The 17,152-nt window shown below is 43.1% G+C and overlaps 1 long non-coding RNA gene across 1 annotated transcript in view; it reads right to left on the bottom strand.

Annotated features, from left to right (window-relative positions):
- Positions 1–7,940: 7,940 nt before the first annotated feature.
- LOC126252853 (uncharacterized) overlaps positions 7,941–17,152 on the bottom strand; it is a 44,506-nt gene continuing 35,294 nt past the window's right edge. Inside the window, exons 3-4 of the long non-coding RNA XR_007545862.1 lie at positions 17,098–17,144; positions 7,941–8,126 (exon numbers count right to left, since the gene is read on the bottom strand). This is a non-coding gene — a long non-coding RNA (uncharacterized LOC126252853). The remainder of the gene's footprint in view (positions 8,127–17,097; positions 17,145–17,152) is intronic.

Below are 17,152 nucleotides of genomic sequence, written 5' to 3'. Positions count from 1 at the left end.
TTGTGTCATACGCCTGCACGCGAGATTTCCACATTCCTGAACATCCCTACGTCCATTATTTTCCGATGTCATAGTGAAGTGGAAACGTGGAGGGACACATACAGCACGAAAGCGAACAGGCCGACCTCGTCTGTTGACTGACAGAGACCGCCGACAGTTGAAGAGGGTCGTAACGCGCAATAGGCAGACATCTATCCAGACCATCACACAGGAATTCTAAACTGCATCACGATCCACGGCAAGTACTATGACAGACTTGCATTTCATTATCGAGCGGCTGCTCATAAGCCACGCTTCACGCCAGTAAATGCCAAATGACGCCTCGCTTGGTGTAAGGAGCGTAAACATTGGATGATAGAACAGTGGAAAAACGTTGTGTGGAGTGACGACTCACGCTACACAATGTGGCGACCCGATGGCAGGATGTGGGTATGGCGAATGCCCGGTGAACGTCATCTGCCAGTGTGAGTAGTACGAACAGAAAAATTCAGAGGTGGTTGTGTTTTGGTGTGGTGGCGGTTTTCATAGAAGTTTTGCATAGCATTATCACAGCACAGGCCTACATAGATGTTTTAAGTACCTTCTTGCTTCGCAGCGTTGAAGAGCGATTCGGGGACGGCGATTGCAACTTTCAACACGATCGAGCACCTGTTCGTAAAGCACGGCCTGTGGTGGAGTAGTTACAGGACAATAACATCCCTGTAATGAACTGGCCTGCACAGAGGCCTGACCTGAATCCTGTAGAACACCTTTGGGATTTTTGGGACGCCGATTTTGTGCCAGGCCTCACTGACCAACATCGATACCTCTCCTCAGTGCAGCACTCGGTGAAGAATGGCCTGTTATTCCCCAAGAAAACTTCCAGCACCTGATTGAACGTATGCCTGCGAGAGTGGAAGCTGTCATCAAGGCTAAGAGTGGACCAACACCATATTGAATTCCAGCATTGCCGATGGAGGGCACCACGAACTTGTAAGTCATTTTCAGCCAGGTACCCGGATACTTTTGATCAAACAGTGTACCTGTTAAGTGAAAAGGGTTAAGAATTTATTCAGTAACGACTGTGTAGGCTATAAAGCGTAGGTGTACTTCCGACCCTTCTCACAATCATGAATCAAGCCAACAAATTAGGGCGTACACTGACCATGCCGATAGCGGCGAATTAAACTGCGGGAGTGTTCATAACGAGAAGATCTTATTTGTATAGCTGCAGGAAATATACAAAGGAGACACCAACCCTTAATGTCAAGTGCCGTGGATATTCTCAAGGTAGTGTGATTAAGCCTGGCTTGTGAACTGTCAATTTCGACGAAACATAGGCTAGAGGATGAAACACATTTTATAATAGAGCCTATCACATGACAGCCAGCGTGCGCTGCAACGAGCACATCAGGTGTTTGCTGAGACGTTGATGAAAATAAGGACAACTACTACGTCTTAAGGATGGAGCTAGTGGTCCAGCAGGAAAAACTTACCGCATGTACCAAATTCTGCCAAAAAACGGGCCATCTAATGATTTCTAGGGTGGTGCATTGATAGTGACCAGGCCAAATACCTCATGCAATAAGCATCAAACAAAAAACTACAACGAACGAAACTCGTCTAGCTTGAAGGAGGAAACCAGATGGCGCTATTTTTGGCACTCTAGATGGCGCTGCCATAGATCAAACGGTTATCAACAGCGTTTTTTTTTTAAATAGCAACCCCCATTTTTATTACATTTTCGTGTAGTACGTAAAGTAATATGAATGTTTGGTTGGACTACTCTTTTCGCTTTGTGACAGATGGCGCTGTACTAGTCGCAAACGTATAAGTACGTGGTATCACGCAACATTCCGCCAGTGCGGACGGTATTTGCTTCGTGATACATTACCCGTGTTAAAATGGACCGTTTACCAATTGTGGAAAAGGTCGATATCGTGTTGACGTATGGCTGTTGTGATCAAAATTCCCAACGGTCGTGTGCTATGTATGCTGCTCCGTATCCTGGACGACATCATCCAAGTGTTCGGACCGTTCGCCGGATAGTTACGTTATATAAGGAAACAGGAAGTGTTCAGCCAGACGTGAAACGTCAACCACGACCTGCAACAAATGATGATGCCCAAGTAGGTGTTTTAGCTGCTGTCGCGGCTAATCCACACATCAGTAGCAGACAAATAGCGCTAGAATCGGGAATCTTAAAAACGTCAGTGGTGAGAATGCTACATCAACATCGATTGTACCCGTACCATATTTCTATGTACCAGGAATTGCATGGCGACGACTTTGAACGTCGTGTACAGTTCTGCCACTAGGCACAAGAGAAATTAAATTTAGCGACGAAGCGTCATTCACCAACTGCGGTAATGTAAACCGGCATAATATGCACTATTGGGCAATGGAAAATCCACGATGGCTGCGACAAGTGGAACATCAGCGACCTTGGCGGATTAATGTATGGTGCGGCATTATGGGAGGTAGGATAATTGGCCCCCATTTTATCGATGGCAATCTAATTGGTGTAATGTATGCTGATTTCCTACGTAATGTTCTACCGATGTTACTACAAGATGTTTCACTGCATGTCAGAATGGCGATGTACTTGCAACATGATGGATATCCTGCACATAGCTTGCGTGCGTTTGAAGCGGTATTGAATAGCACATTTCAGGTGGATTGGTCGTCGAAGCACCATCCCATGGCCCGCACGTTCACCGGGTCTGACGTCCCCGGATTTCTTTCTCTGGGGAAAGCTGAAGGATATTTGCTATCGTCATCCACCGACAACGCCTGACAACATGCGTCAGCGCATTGTCAATGCATGTGCGAACATTACGGAAGGCGAACTACTCGCTGCTGAGAGGAATGTCGTTACATGTGTTGCCAAATGCATTGAGTTTGACGGACATCATTTTGAGCATTTATTGCATTAATGTGGTACTTACAGGTTCAAATGGTTCAAATGGCTCTGAGCACTATGGGACTTAACATCTGTGGTCATCAGTCCCCTAGAACGTAGAACGACTGAAACCTAACTAACCTAAGGACATCACACACATCCATGCCCGAGGCACGATTCGAACCTGCGACCGTAGCAGTCGCGCGGTTCCGGACTGAGCGGTACTTACAGGTAATCACGCTGTAACAGCATGCGTTTTTAGAAATGGAAAAGTGCACAAAGGTACATGTATCACATTGAACAACCGAAATAAAATGTTCAAACGTACCTACGTTCTGTATTTTAATTTAGAAAACCTACTTCTTACCAACTGTTCGTCTAAAATTGTGAGCCATATGTTTGTGACTATTACAGCGCCATCTATCACGAAGCGAAAAAGTGGTCCAACTAAAACATTCATATTTCTTTACGTACTACACGATTATGTAATAAAAAATGAGGGTTCCTATTTAAAAAAACGCAGTTGATATCCGTTTGACCTATGGCAGCTTCGCCTAGCGGGCCAACCATAGCGCCATCTGGCTTCCCAGTTCAATCTAGACAAGTTTCGTCCTTTGTAGTGTTTTCGTTTGACGCTTATTTCGTGAGATATTTGGCCCTGTCACGATCAATGGACCACCCTTTGTAAGTAGGAGTGAACGGGCAAAGAGTATATGTCTTCATCCGAATTGAGCCCGATGACTGGCTGACATAACATTTATTATGCGAGCTAATAGGGAGACTGTCCTGCAAATATGATAAAAAAAAAAAACAGTTCGTCATGAAGATTCCCAGCCGGTGGAAGCAACGTAGTTTTGCCTTTAATTAAATCAGTGATCTTGCACAACACTCCGAGAGATACGTTTCGTTAGTATTACGCTTGTTACGTTTGTCTTCCCCCCTTGTGAAAAACACGTGGCGCAGTTTCTTGGATTGTATGCGGTGTGCTGTATCTATACATTATGCATAGGGATGTTGCTATTCTCTGCGCAGCGTAAAGCTAATCTCAGTCCGCTGGATCTTGCCCTAATATAGGGATATATTATCCCGTAGGAGTGAGCACCACATATTTCAGAAATTACGAAATAATGAGACGAAGAAGGAACTGTAGCTACCACCTCAGAATTTGATGGACTGCTTTATTCTCGATCCACATCTTGAGTATTTTTCTCCAGGCATCGTGTTTACACATCTCTTAACTCTCCTGAGATATTAAGTCAACTAACGATGATGCAGATATGTTGAAACATATTTGGGTAAATGGAAATGGAAGATCATGTAGATGAAGATGATATGGGAGATACGATACTGCGTGAAGAGTTTGACAGAGCACTGAGAGACCTGAGTCGAAACAAGGCCCCGGGAGTAGACAACATTCCATTAGAACTACTGACAGCCTAGGGAGAGCCAGTCCTGACAAAACTCTACCATCTGGTGAGCAAGGTATATGAGTCAGGTGAAGAATACAATAAGTCCAATCCCAAAGAAAGCAGGTGTTGACAGCTGTGAAAATTACCGAACTATCAGTTTAATAAGTCACGGCTGCAAAATACTAACACGAATTCTTTACAGACGAATGGAAAAACTAGTAGAAGCCGACCTCGGGGAAGATCAGTTTGGATTCCGTAGAAATATAGGAACACGTGAGGCAATATTTTCCCTACGACTTATCTTAGAAGCTAGATTAAGGAAAGGCAAACCTACGTTTCTAGCATTTGTGGACTTAGAGAAAGCTTTTGACAATGTTGACTGGAATACTCTCTTTCAAATTCTGAAGGTGGCAGGGGTAAAACACAGGGAGCGAAAGGCTATTTACAACTTGTACAGAAACCAGATGGCAGGTATAAGAGTCGAGGGGCATGAAAGGAAGCACTGATTGGGAAGGGAGTGAGACAGGGTTGTAGCCTCTCCCCGATGTTATTCAATCTGTATATTGAGCAAGCAGTGAAGGAAACAAAAGAAAAATTCGGAGTCGGTATTAAAATCCATGGAGAAGAAATAAAACTTTGAGGTTTGCCGATGACATTGTAATTCTGTCAGAGACAGCAAAGGACTTGGAAGAGCAGTTGAACGGAATGGACAGTGTCTTGAAAGGAGGATATAAGACGAACATCAACAAAAGCAAAACGAGGATAATGGAAGGTAGTCGAATTAAGTCGGGTGATGCTGAGGGAATTTGATTAGAAAATGAGACACTTAAAGCAGTAAAGGAGTTTTGCTATTTGGGGAGCAAAATAACTGATGATGGTCGAAGTAGAGAGGATATAAAATTTAGACTGGCAATGGCAAGGAAAGCGTTTCTGAAGAAGAGAAATTTGTTAACATCGAGCATAAATTTAAACGTCAGGAAGTCGTTTCTGAAAGTATTTGTATGGAGTGTAGCCATGTATGGAAGTGAAACATGGACGATAAATAGTTTGGACAAGAAGAGAATAGAAGCTTTTGAAATGTGGTGCTACAGAAGAATGCTGAAGATTAGATGGGTAGATCACATAACTAATGCGGAGGTATTGAATAGGATTGGGTAGAAGAGAAGTTTGTGGCACAACTTGACTAGTAGAAGGGATCGGTTGGTAGGACATGTTCTGAGGCATCAAGGGATTACCAGTTTAGTATTGGAGGGCAGCGTGGAGGGTAAAAATCGTAGAGGGAGACCAAGAGATGAATAGTCTAAGCAGATTCAGAAGGATTTAAGTTGCAGTAGTTACTGGGAGATGAAGCAGCTTGCACAGGATAGAGTAGCATGGAGAGCTGCATCAAACCAGTCTCAGGACTGAAGACCACAACAACAACAACATTTGGGTAAAACGAATAAAAATTTTGTTTACGAAGCTGACTTACAAATGTTAAATCGTCCTTAGTTTCTACTTCTGAATCAGTATCAGACATCTTTCAAGATACACTGTAATACTATTATCGGCAAAACCTAAAACTGTCTTATCTAACTTCTTTTCCTGTTTTTACCTAATGTGACTTCTGTATGATCATGCTTTCTGATGTAACATCTAAGTAAATGTTTTATTCATTAATTACGTTAATTTATGACAATGTTATTTATCTACAGATGCAATTTTAAAATTAATGTTCTGTAAAAGAATGGAAAACTTAAAACTTTACTTGCAGTACTGGTTCATGCATAGGGATAGCAGGTTTGAGAGCATATAAAACTTGGAGGAAAGTCCCTTAGTAACGAAAGTGGGTAGGCAGAAAAAGAAAAGGTTGAACTGGCGGTCGAACTGCAAGGCTCCTTTGTGGCAAGGGTCAGTCGGTGGCTAAAGACAAAAAGTGTTTGCATCTTGTGCACTGAACGAGGCGAGAAGAGCAGCAACAAATATAGCATAACCTAGGATGTGGAAGTAATGCAGCTTATTGTTCATACGATGCTTGGGATATTGTGCACTACAAAAATCCGACGCTGAGGAGAAAATCTTGGGACCTTGTTACACAACAAAGGACATGGACATTTCTGACTTCCTTTCTTGAATAGCCTCAGCAGATTGACACTGCCGTCACCTTCATCTCAAATTTTCAGTTGAGTATTGTATAACTGCATGGACCAGTGGTGTAATTTCTATTCACCCACATGTTATTCTTCGTCGTTTACCTGGACAGGGTTCTATCCCAAGTGCAACCATATTTCCGAGTATCTTGTTTCATTGAGCTGAAAGTCATTTCAGTAAACTTTAACCACAGTTAATAAACTTTGGGAAGTAGTAAATTTCACAATTATTCAGTGAACATAAGTTTTGAAGAACTTCACGTATTTTGTATAAAAAAGATTCGCCGAAGTTCAACTGCCAAGGAAAGATTTAAAGTAGTGCAGTTACCTGCAAAAACGTTAATGATTCTTAGTAGTTACTGGCTAGCAGACTTTGGAGAGACAGCATAAGGAATAATTATTGACCAGGTTTGGAAGTAAAACGTTTAAATTTCATAAGTATATACTTAAGAGTTTTTCTGGTATAATCTTGTGACTAACACATTTCGCCTTGATCTATGTCTACTGAGAGATTAGTTCCTGGGTAACGAAGCTAACTGTTGAGCTAGATTTAAATTTACTGTTAGAATTACAGCACAGATGACGTAGTCTTACCAGCTACCTAACATTTATGGCTATAACGAGCAACTGGTTACATCTGTCCAAACTATACTAGATCTAGGTACCACATCTTCCTTTTGAGCTAAATAGACTGATGTGAATTCTCCTTGAGAATGCAAATAATGATAGGAAGAGAGAATGTAATTACCTGACAACCATCTCAGGGACGGTATTTTCCAATTATTAAGCTGATAAAAGAGCGACTTGTGCAAGTTAATATTGCTCTACCATTACTAATTATTTACCTGTAATAATCAGTAGTTTTATGTTTTAGTATACAGATAGTAAGCGCTATTGAGAGCCAGTTGCAAAGGCGGTTGATACTCCTTTTGTGTGCTTCATTCCAAACTAGCACAAGCGTTGGTATCTTATTTGCAAAACATAATTTCAGTAGTTATCTTTCTATATCAACTGTGCTAGTACATGGTACAACTTTGCTGGCGACCGTTTAAATTCACTGAATTCCCGTTTACCTGATTAATAATAGAGCTTTGGTTCGATTTATGTTTATTCCGCTACTGCTTCCTTTCAATAGAAACCCTTAGAGAAATGAAAATAGTCTGATACTTTAGCCGTTCCACTCACGAACACATTCACAGGAGTAACATAAACGATGTGCTGCTAATCTAATAGTGGGTGGTAGTGTTATAAAACGATGATTTACCTAAAGTATGGAAAGTCAGTTTTAGTTGAGTGTATCATAACATTTTATTTAATATCGATCTTAGGAAAATTTTCATAAAAATTGAGAGTAGAGTAACGTACTTCTTTGATTTGCATGTTCATGTAGTTGTTACATAATGTATTCTTGACTCAATGTTTGAGTTACAGATAATTCAATTTTTGTTTAAAATAAATGCCAAAGTGTAATCAGATCTTTTCTCATTTTGACATTTCGATGTATAGGTTCATGAAAACAAATTATGTTCGAAAATTTATTTCTCCATATGAATTTGCATAATATTTTAAATGTATAGGAATTATTGGATGTTTCTACGTTAGAAACTACATGCAAAACACTGTATCTTCTCCTATATTGCTAATGTACTATCCATTCAGTGATTACCATGTACGTTGCTTTAATATTTCGCCAAATCTCGTTTCCATCTGAAAATAAGACGACAGTAATCGCATTAGTAATTTAACATCTCAACAATAATATAGATAAAATTCTATTTAATTGAAAAAATAAACACAAATTTCTCAGTATTGTTCCTGGGACAGATGTAAAAAGAAAATTTTCTGATTATTACATCCGTGGTATTACATTACCAGCTACTTAAAATACTTCACAGTTATCAGATGAGTGGCATTGCCCTCTAGAAGAAACGATTCAACGAATTTTCCCCTGAATATGGCAAGTAGGAAACTCATTGGGACGGAAAGTTTTAATCTCTTGAAAAGCAGTTTCAGGTGGGGGAATTTTTTTGCATGAAATCAAACGCATAAATACAGTCACAGGAGTCTCCTGGCAACGGGGGTCACCGAGAAAAAGTCAAAAGTTGGTCTCCTCGCCCACGACTGTCACAATTCCAAACCAACCAGAAAGTTGATCACAGCCTGTCTTTCACAGCCCCCTCCATTCTCCTTCCCCCCATCTAGCTCTACACGCCTCTCTCTCCATTTAACCCTCCTGCTCCACCACACACGCACGCACGCAAACTCTCTCTCTGTCTCTCTCTCTCCCTCACACACACACACACACACACACACTACCCTATCGCATTGTCTGCACTTTAAAATGGTAGACTATACACTCCGTCTTGAGGCCACGAGTGGCCCACCGAGACCATTCGACTGCCGTGTCATCCTCAGTGGAGGATGCGGATAGGAGGGGCGTGGGGTCAGCACTCCTCGTCGTTACGATGGTATTCTTGACCGAAGCCGCTACTATTCGGTCGAGTAGCTCCTCAATTGGCATCACGAGGCTGATTGCACCCCGAAAAATGGCAACAGTTCATGGTGGCCTGGATGGTTACCCATCCAAGTGCTGACCACGCCCGACACCGCTTAACTTCGGTGATCTCACGGGAACTGGTGTAACCACTGCGGCAGGTAGACTATCGAAGGACAACTTTTTCAGAAACAGGATTTATATTTTAACCGCAGGCTAACCGAAATATTACCTTATATATATATATATATATATATATATATATATATATATATATATATGCACTGACATACAAATACTTAAGACAAATCTGCTTGCAATAAAATTTGCCGTAAAAAATGTACACCAACCACATAAAATCTAAATGAAAATCGAAATTAAAACTTCAGCTATATAACATCTGTTTTCATTCAGAATAAATCCATTAAGAATTGGTTATTTACCTCTCATAATAACGTTACAAAACACGTAATACTGCATTGCAAAACATACTACAATTTAAAAAATTTTACGATGTTCCGTGTCGTAGTATATTCTGTCAGTGGTGAGCTCTGTCCGCAGAAAGCGTTTTTCTTGCTGATTTACGTGAAAGTTTGCTGTCCTGGGCGCTGGACTGCTTGCGATTAGCTTCATTGCTACCGGCGTGTGGTTCATTGGAGAAGGGTTATGATTCCTCCTTGTGACTGTAATGTGTGTAGTTAGTGAGCTAATACTTTGTAATTCAAACATTAATTTCATAGTTTTTATAACTGGAAAACTGCCTCTTAGTTCAGAAATATTTATATTTCGTGCCCTTTCACTTCTGACGATCATGTCACACTGTACCAGATAAACGTTGTTTTTCGTTGCATAATGTATTTTTCCATTATTTTTGTCTTGGATAAAGGAATCTTAGCTTCCCCTACAGTCGGTGGTACCAGTACATACATGAGGATGCCTGGTATACGTCAGGGGAATTACGTTTTGCTAATAACATCTCTGACAAGTCTTGTACACGAGACAGGTTCAATATTTTCCCAAACCACTAACACGAGTTGGAAGCTTCGTGAGATAGTATCACGTTCGGAAGCTGTTTGTGTTAGCACCTTCCTGTCTACAGATCCAATTATCTGATATTCAAGTGCAAATGAAGATTGATGTGTGATGTGGGAAAACGAAGTAAATGATTCACATTTTTCGGAGGATTGCCTGAATCATCTTTCATTATTTTATCATATCGAACGAGTTAACACGTGGGAGTTTACTAATATGTTACATCGTAGCAGAAACTGGTGAGCCAATGTATACTGGCCAGCTGCTTCATAGCGTGTTTTTCCACCTTTGGGCTCGTCAAGTGCTAAACCCTCTGCCAGGCACTTAAATGTGATTTGCAGAGTATCCATGTAGATGTGGATGTAGATGTAGGTTTCTGGAAGCACGCGTCACCACATGTCTTCGCAGAGACCGCGCAATTCCCATAAATTACGACCGATTCTACACCTACATCTACATGGTTACTCTGCAATTCACAATTATAGGCCTGGCAGAGGGTTCATCGAACCATTTTCATACTACTTCTCTACCATTCCACTCTCGAATGGCGCATGAAAAAGGAACAACTAAATCTTTCCGTTCGAGCTCTGATTTCTATTATTTTTTTACGATGATCATTTCTCCTTACGTAGGTGGGTGTCAACAAAATATTTTCGCATTTGGAAGAACAAGTTGGTGAATGAAATTTCGTAAATAGATCTCACCGTAAAGAAAACCGCCTTTGTTTCAGTGACTGCCACCCCAACTCGTGTATTATGTCAGTGACACTCTCACCCCTATCTGCGCGATAACACGAAACGAGCTGCCCTTCTTTGCACTTTTTCGGTGTCCAACGTCAATCCTACCTGGTAAGGATCCCACACCGTGCAGCAGTGTTCCAGCAGAGGACTGACAAGTGAGTTTGTCGCATCTTGTAAGTGTTCTGCCAACAAAGCACAGTCTTTGTTTCGCCTTCCCCACGATATTATCTATGTGGTCTTTCCAATTTAAGCTGCTCGTAATGGTAATTCCTAGGTATATAGTCGAATTGACGGCCCTTAGATTTGTACGATTTATCGTATACCCAAAATTTATGGGATTTCCTTTAATACGGAGATAAATACACTAAGCAGATGCAAAATGATGTAGGTTGTAGTAGGTACTGGGAGAAGAAGAAGCTTGCACAGGATAGAGTAGCATGGAGAGCTGCATCAAACCAGTTTCAGGACTGAAGACCACAACAACAACAGCATGTGGATGACCTCGCACTTTTCTTTGTTTAGTACCAATTACCACTTTTCGCACAATATAGAAATTCTCTCTAGATAATTTTGTAATTGGGATTAATAGTCTGATTATTTTGATGATGATGATAAGGTCCGATACTCCGAGGAGTGTAGGGGACGATGCGGGAGACCCGCACCGCTGTACTAAGCAAGGTCCTAGTGGAGGTGGTTTGCCATTGCCTTCCTCCGACCTAGTTGAGATGAAAGATGATGATGAAGACGACACAACAACACCCAGTCATCACGAGGCAGGAAAAATCCCAGACCCCGCCGGAAGTCGAACCCGGGACCCCGTACGCGGGAAGCGAGAACGCTACCGCAAGGCCACGAGCTGCGGACCTGATAATTTTACTAGACGCTAAATTACAGCGTCATCTGCAAACAATCTAAGAGGGCTGCTCAGATTATCGCTTAGATCATTTATGTAAATCAGGAACAGCAGAAGGGCCTATGACACTACCTTGTGGAACGCCAGCTATCACTTCTGTTCTACTCGATGATTTACCATCTATCACTACGAACGGTGAATCATGAATCCAGTCACACAACGGAGACGAAACTCCATATGCATGCAATTTGATTTATAGTCGGTTGTGAGGAACGGTATCAAAAGCCTTCTGGAAATCTAGGAAATTAGAATCGATCTGAAGTCGCTTGTCGACAGCACTCATTACTTCATGGGAATAAAGAGCTAGCTAGCCGTGTTGGTCAAGAACGATATTATCTGAATCCGTATTGGTTATGTATCAATAAGTCATTTTCTTCAAGGTGATTCATAATGTCCGAGTACAGTATATGCTCCAAAATCCTATTGCAAGTTGAGGTCAGTGACATGCGTCTGTAATTCAATGGGTTACCCCCATTTTCTTTCTTGAATATTGGTGTGACCTGTGCTGCTTTCCAGTCTTTAGGAACAGACCTTTCGTCAAGTGAGCGGTTGTTGTGATTGATAAAAAAAAAATAAATAAATAAATAAAAATAAACGTGTGTGAAATCTTATGGGACTTACCTGCTAACGTCATTAGTCCCTAAGCTTACACACTACTTAACATAAATTATCCTAAGGATAAACACACACACCCATGCCCGAGGGAGGACTCGAACCTCCGCCGGGACCTGCCCCGCAGTCCACGACTGCAGCGCTTTAGACCGCTCGGCTAATCCCACGCGGATATGATTGCTAAGAAAGGCGCTTTTGTGTCTGCTTACTCTGAAAGGAACCTGATTGGTATACCATCTGGACGGGAAGACTTGCCTCTCTTAAGTGATTTGAGTTGTTTCGCAACACCTAAGATATCTACTTTCATGTCGCTCATCCTAACAGCAGTTGTTTGTGAGTGCGGAGCTGGCGCCAGATAGCGCCCGTTTGTGTTTCATCGGGTTCAGATCATGTGAGTTTGGTGGCCAAGACATCAGTGTGAGGTCACTGTCATTCCTGTCAAACCAGGCTTGTACTATTCTCCCTTTAAAGCATGCACAATTATCCTAATGGGAGATGTCAAGCATGAGGGGACGAAGGAGGTCTGCAGTAACGTTCATGTAGACCACTGCTATCAAGTTGTCTTCAGTTACTGCCACAGGGCTCACCGGCCTTTGTCCGTGACTCGCTGCATGTTTGACCAGCGGTTCACCTGGACGACGGCTTATATGGACACGCCCCCCTGCCTCGTGATTCATGAAATGTGGTTCACCCGACAATACGACATCTGTGCCTTGATCTTTGCTCCAGTCTCGAAAATTCTGTCCACAATCCAGTCGTTATTGTCAGTGTTATCAGGTCAGCTCGCAAATACACACGGATCGTTCAATGTTCAGCAACGTACGCGGGACGGTGCGCTCAGAAACACTTGTGTCTGCAACAATATTGTTCTCTCCCTTCACTTGTGCCATAGATCACCGAATATCTGCTTTTTAGAGATTGCAAGCCTCCGACTACCAAGTTCTCTGACCGATATCTACATAGATACTCCGCAAGCCACTGCGCGGTGCGTGGAGGAGAGTACCCTGCACCACTACTGACTCGCAAACAGAGCGAGGGAAAAACGATTGTCTCAGTTTCTCCATATGAGGAGAGCTAAGGTAAGGAACGTGCAGGTCCTGCAAAGAATCGGAGAGGAAAGCAATATGTGGCACAGGATATCAGAACATCTGTTAAGACATTAGCGAATGACTTCAATGGAACTAGAGGAAGCTGTAGAGGGTAAAAACTGTAGACGAAGACAGAACTCGGAATACGTCCAGCAAATAGTTGTGGACGTAGGCTTCAAGTGCTACTCAGGGATGAAGAGGTTGGGACAGGTGAGGAATTAGTGGCGAGGCGCATCAAACCAGTCAGGAGACTGACGACTCAAAAAAAAAAAAAAATTAAGAAGTAGCGGTAATTTCTGGTATCTTCGTGGTCCTTACGTGCAATGTATGTTGGTGGTGGTAGAATCGTTGTGCAGTCCGCTCCAAATGCCGGTTCCTTAAACTTTCCGAATTGTATTTTTCGAAAATAACGCCGCCTTCCCTTCAAGGATTCCCATTTGGGTCCCCGAAGTATCTTCATAACACTTACGTGCTGTTATAATATACCGGTAACAAATCTAGCAGCACTCCTTTGAACTGTTTCGATGTCTTCCTTCAAACCGACCTGGTACGGATCCCAAACACTCGAGTAGTACTGAAGAACAGGTCGCATCAACGCCCTATATGCGGTCTCCTTTACAGGTGAACGACTCTTTTCTAAAAGTCTCCCAATAAACCGGAGTCGACCATTTGCCTTACATACCACAGTTCTCACGTGCTCGTTACATTTCATGTCACTTCGCAACGTTACGCCAATATATTTAAACGACTTGACTGTGAAAAGCAGGACAATAATAAAACTTAATCCGGAAATTAAAAGTTTGTTCTTCCTACTCACCTGCATTAACATATATTTTCCACATTTGGAGCTAGGTGCCATTCATGATGTAGACATTCAACTTGTCGTTTTCCCGTGATTTCACCGTCCTTCGATCATTTTCCATACATGTTATGAGACACGCCAACGAGAGGTTTCGATTTATAGGCAAAATAGTTAGAAGATTCAATATATCTACAAAAGACATTGCCTGCACTACGCTTCTCTGTCCTCTGCTACAGTAATGCTCTGCTTGCCAGATGGAATTTATGGAGGGCATCGAAAAACTCGGAAGATAGGCAGCACGTTTTGAACTTCAGCGAAAAAAAAGAGAGTGACTATTATGGATTAGATGGGCGAATTGTGCGAAAATATTGTGTTGGGGACAACATGATTAGGGAGAAATCATCGTCGTAATTACATAAGAAAAATCAGAACTCACACAGAAGGAATTAAGCGTTCGTTTTTCCCGCGTGTTTTTAGAGAGTAGAACGGTAGTGAAATGTTTCGGAACTAGGTCGATGAACTCCCTGCCAAGCACTTAAGTTTCAATAGCGGTGTAGTCATGCAGATGTAGAGCTAGATTTAGATCATTTGAGCAGCACGACCAGCTTCGCCTGAGCTGGTCCCCAGGGACAAGACCATGGCCATGAACCATTTGTCAAAGTCGCTTTTGTCAGTGGCTTTTACCAATTGCGGCTGTCATCATCGCATCAATTATCCCCAATTGTCTCTGTTCATCTTATATACTTTCCTTTCGTGTCACGTGACCGCAACGTCACGAGGCGGCACTCGGTGGTCTTATTAGCTGTATACGACAGAGAAAAAAAGGCAGTGCTTTTACAGTGCCTTCACTTATTATGTTAGCGACTTTTCTTGTCATCAGTGACATACTTTACCTTTTATTTTGAGGAATTGCATACTTTGGAGATCAATGTGGTTATACGGTCCCTAACGCAACTCATTTACCACTGAATCGCTATGGGCAAGCAGTTCAATGACGGAGTAAAATTAACGTTTCCAGAACGAGACTTTCACTCTGTAAATGAGTTTTCATTTTCTATTTTTTTAATCAGCCTGGATGTTTCAAAACTAATGTAATTTAAATACAAGAAAGCTCTGGCTTTTCAACGAATGAGGGGATTGTTTTTTGCTAATGTTAATGACAGGCAACATGCTAATACACTAAGTTAAATATTGCTTTCTTCTCTAAAACTGCTGGATTTTATCTTTCCTTCAACGCTTTCATACCTTTGCCATTGCACATAGGTAACTCAGAAATTTCAATATTCACGCATTTCAATCATTTCGAATTCGAATAAACATGTTCAGTCTCCTACTACCTTACCACAAAATACGCCCTCTAAGACAACCAACAGCTTTGATATTAAACAGCATTAAGTTACCCGGAATACTATACTCATTTTTCTTTAATTTTAGAACTTACTGGTTTAAAGCAATATACATTCCTGGAAATTGAAATAAGAACACCGTGAATTCATTGTCCCAGGAAGGGGAAACTTTATTGACACATTCCTGGGGTCAGATACATCACATGATCACACTGACAGAACCACAGGCACATAGACACAGGCAACAGAGCATGCACAATGTCGGCACTAGTACAGTGTATATCCACCTTTCGCAGCAATGCAGGCTGCTATTCTCCCATGGAGACGATCGTAGAGATGCTGGATGTAGTCCTGTGGAACGGCTTGCCATGCCATTTCCACCTGGCGCCTCAGTTGGACCAGCGTTCGTGCTGGACGTGCAGACCGCGTGAGACGACGCTTCATCCAGTCCCAAACATGCTCAATGGGGGACAGATCTGGAGATCTTGCTGGCCAGGGTAGTTGACTTACACCTTCTAGAGCACGTTGGGTGGCACGGGATACATGCGGACGTGCATTGTCCTGTTGGAACAGCAAGTTCCCTTGCCGGTCTAGGAATGGTAGAACGATGGGTTCGATGACGGTTTGGATGTACCGTGCACTATTCAGTGTCCCCTCGACGATCACCAGTGGTGTACGGCCAGTGTAGGCGATCGCTCCCCACACCATGATGCCGGGTGTTGGCCCTGTGTGCCTCGGTCGTATGCAGTCCTGATTGTGGCGCTCACCTGCACGGCGCCAAACACGCATACGACCATCATTGGCACCAAGGCAGAAGCGACTCTCATCGCTGAAGACGACACGTCTCCATTCGTCCCTCCATTCACGCCTGTCGCGACACCACTGGAGGCGGGCTGCACGATGTTGGGGCGTGAGCGGAAGACGGCCTAACGGTGTGCGGGACCGTAGCCCAGCTTCATGGAGACGGTTGCGAATGGTCCTCGCCGATACCCCAGGAGCAACAGTGTCCCTAATTTGCTGGGAAGTGGCGGTGCGGTCCCCTACGGCACTGCGTAGGATCCTACGGTCTTGGCGTGCATCCGTGCGTCGCTGCGGTCCGGTCCCAGGTCGACGGGCACGTGCACCTTCCGCCGACCACTGGCGACAACATCGATGTACTGCGGAGACCTCACGCCCCACGTGTTGAGCAATTCGGCGGTACGTCCACCCGGCCTCCCGCATGCCCACTATACGCCCTCGCTCAAAGTCCGTCAACTGCACATACGGTTCACGTCCACGCTGTCGCGGCATGCTACCAGTGTTAAAGACTGCGATGGAGCTCCGTATGCCACGGCAAACTGGCTGACACTGACGGCGGCGGTGCACAAATGCTGCGCAGCTAGCGCCATTCGACGGCCAACACCGCGGTTCCTGGTGTGTCCGCTGTGCCGTGCGTGTGATCATTGCTTGTACAGCCCTCTCGCAGTGTCCGGAGCAAGTATGGTGGGTCTGACACACCGGTGTCAATGTGTTGTTTTTTCCATTTCCAGGAGTGTAGCTAATACCAACTTGTGTCATTCTTTGGCCTTTTGGAAAATATTATTTTGCCTCAGGTCTCTTAGCAGTTACGCTTTTTTTAAAAGCAGGGTCAGTTATATGTAGTGGTACTTACTAATGAAGTTACTAGGAGTGGATGTAGAAACCAATACCAGTTGAAATCTGTAAAG

The sequence above is a fragment of the Schistocerca nitens genome, chromosome 4, assembly GCF_023898315.1.
Source record: "Schistocerca nitens isolate TAMUIC-IGC-003100 chromosome 4, iqSchNite1.1, whole genome shotgun sequence".
Lineage (NCBI taxonomy): Eukaryota > Metazoa > Arthropoda > Insecta > Orthoptera > Acrididae > Schistocerca > Schistocerca nitens.
The sequence above is the reverse complement of the archived record's forward strand: the minus strand, read 5'-3'. Positions and strand labels throughout refer to the sequence as shown.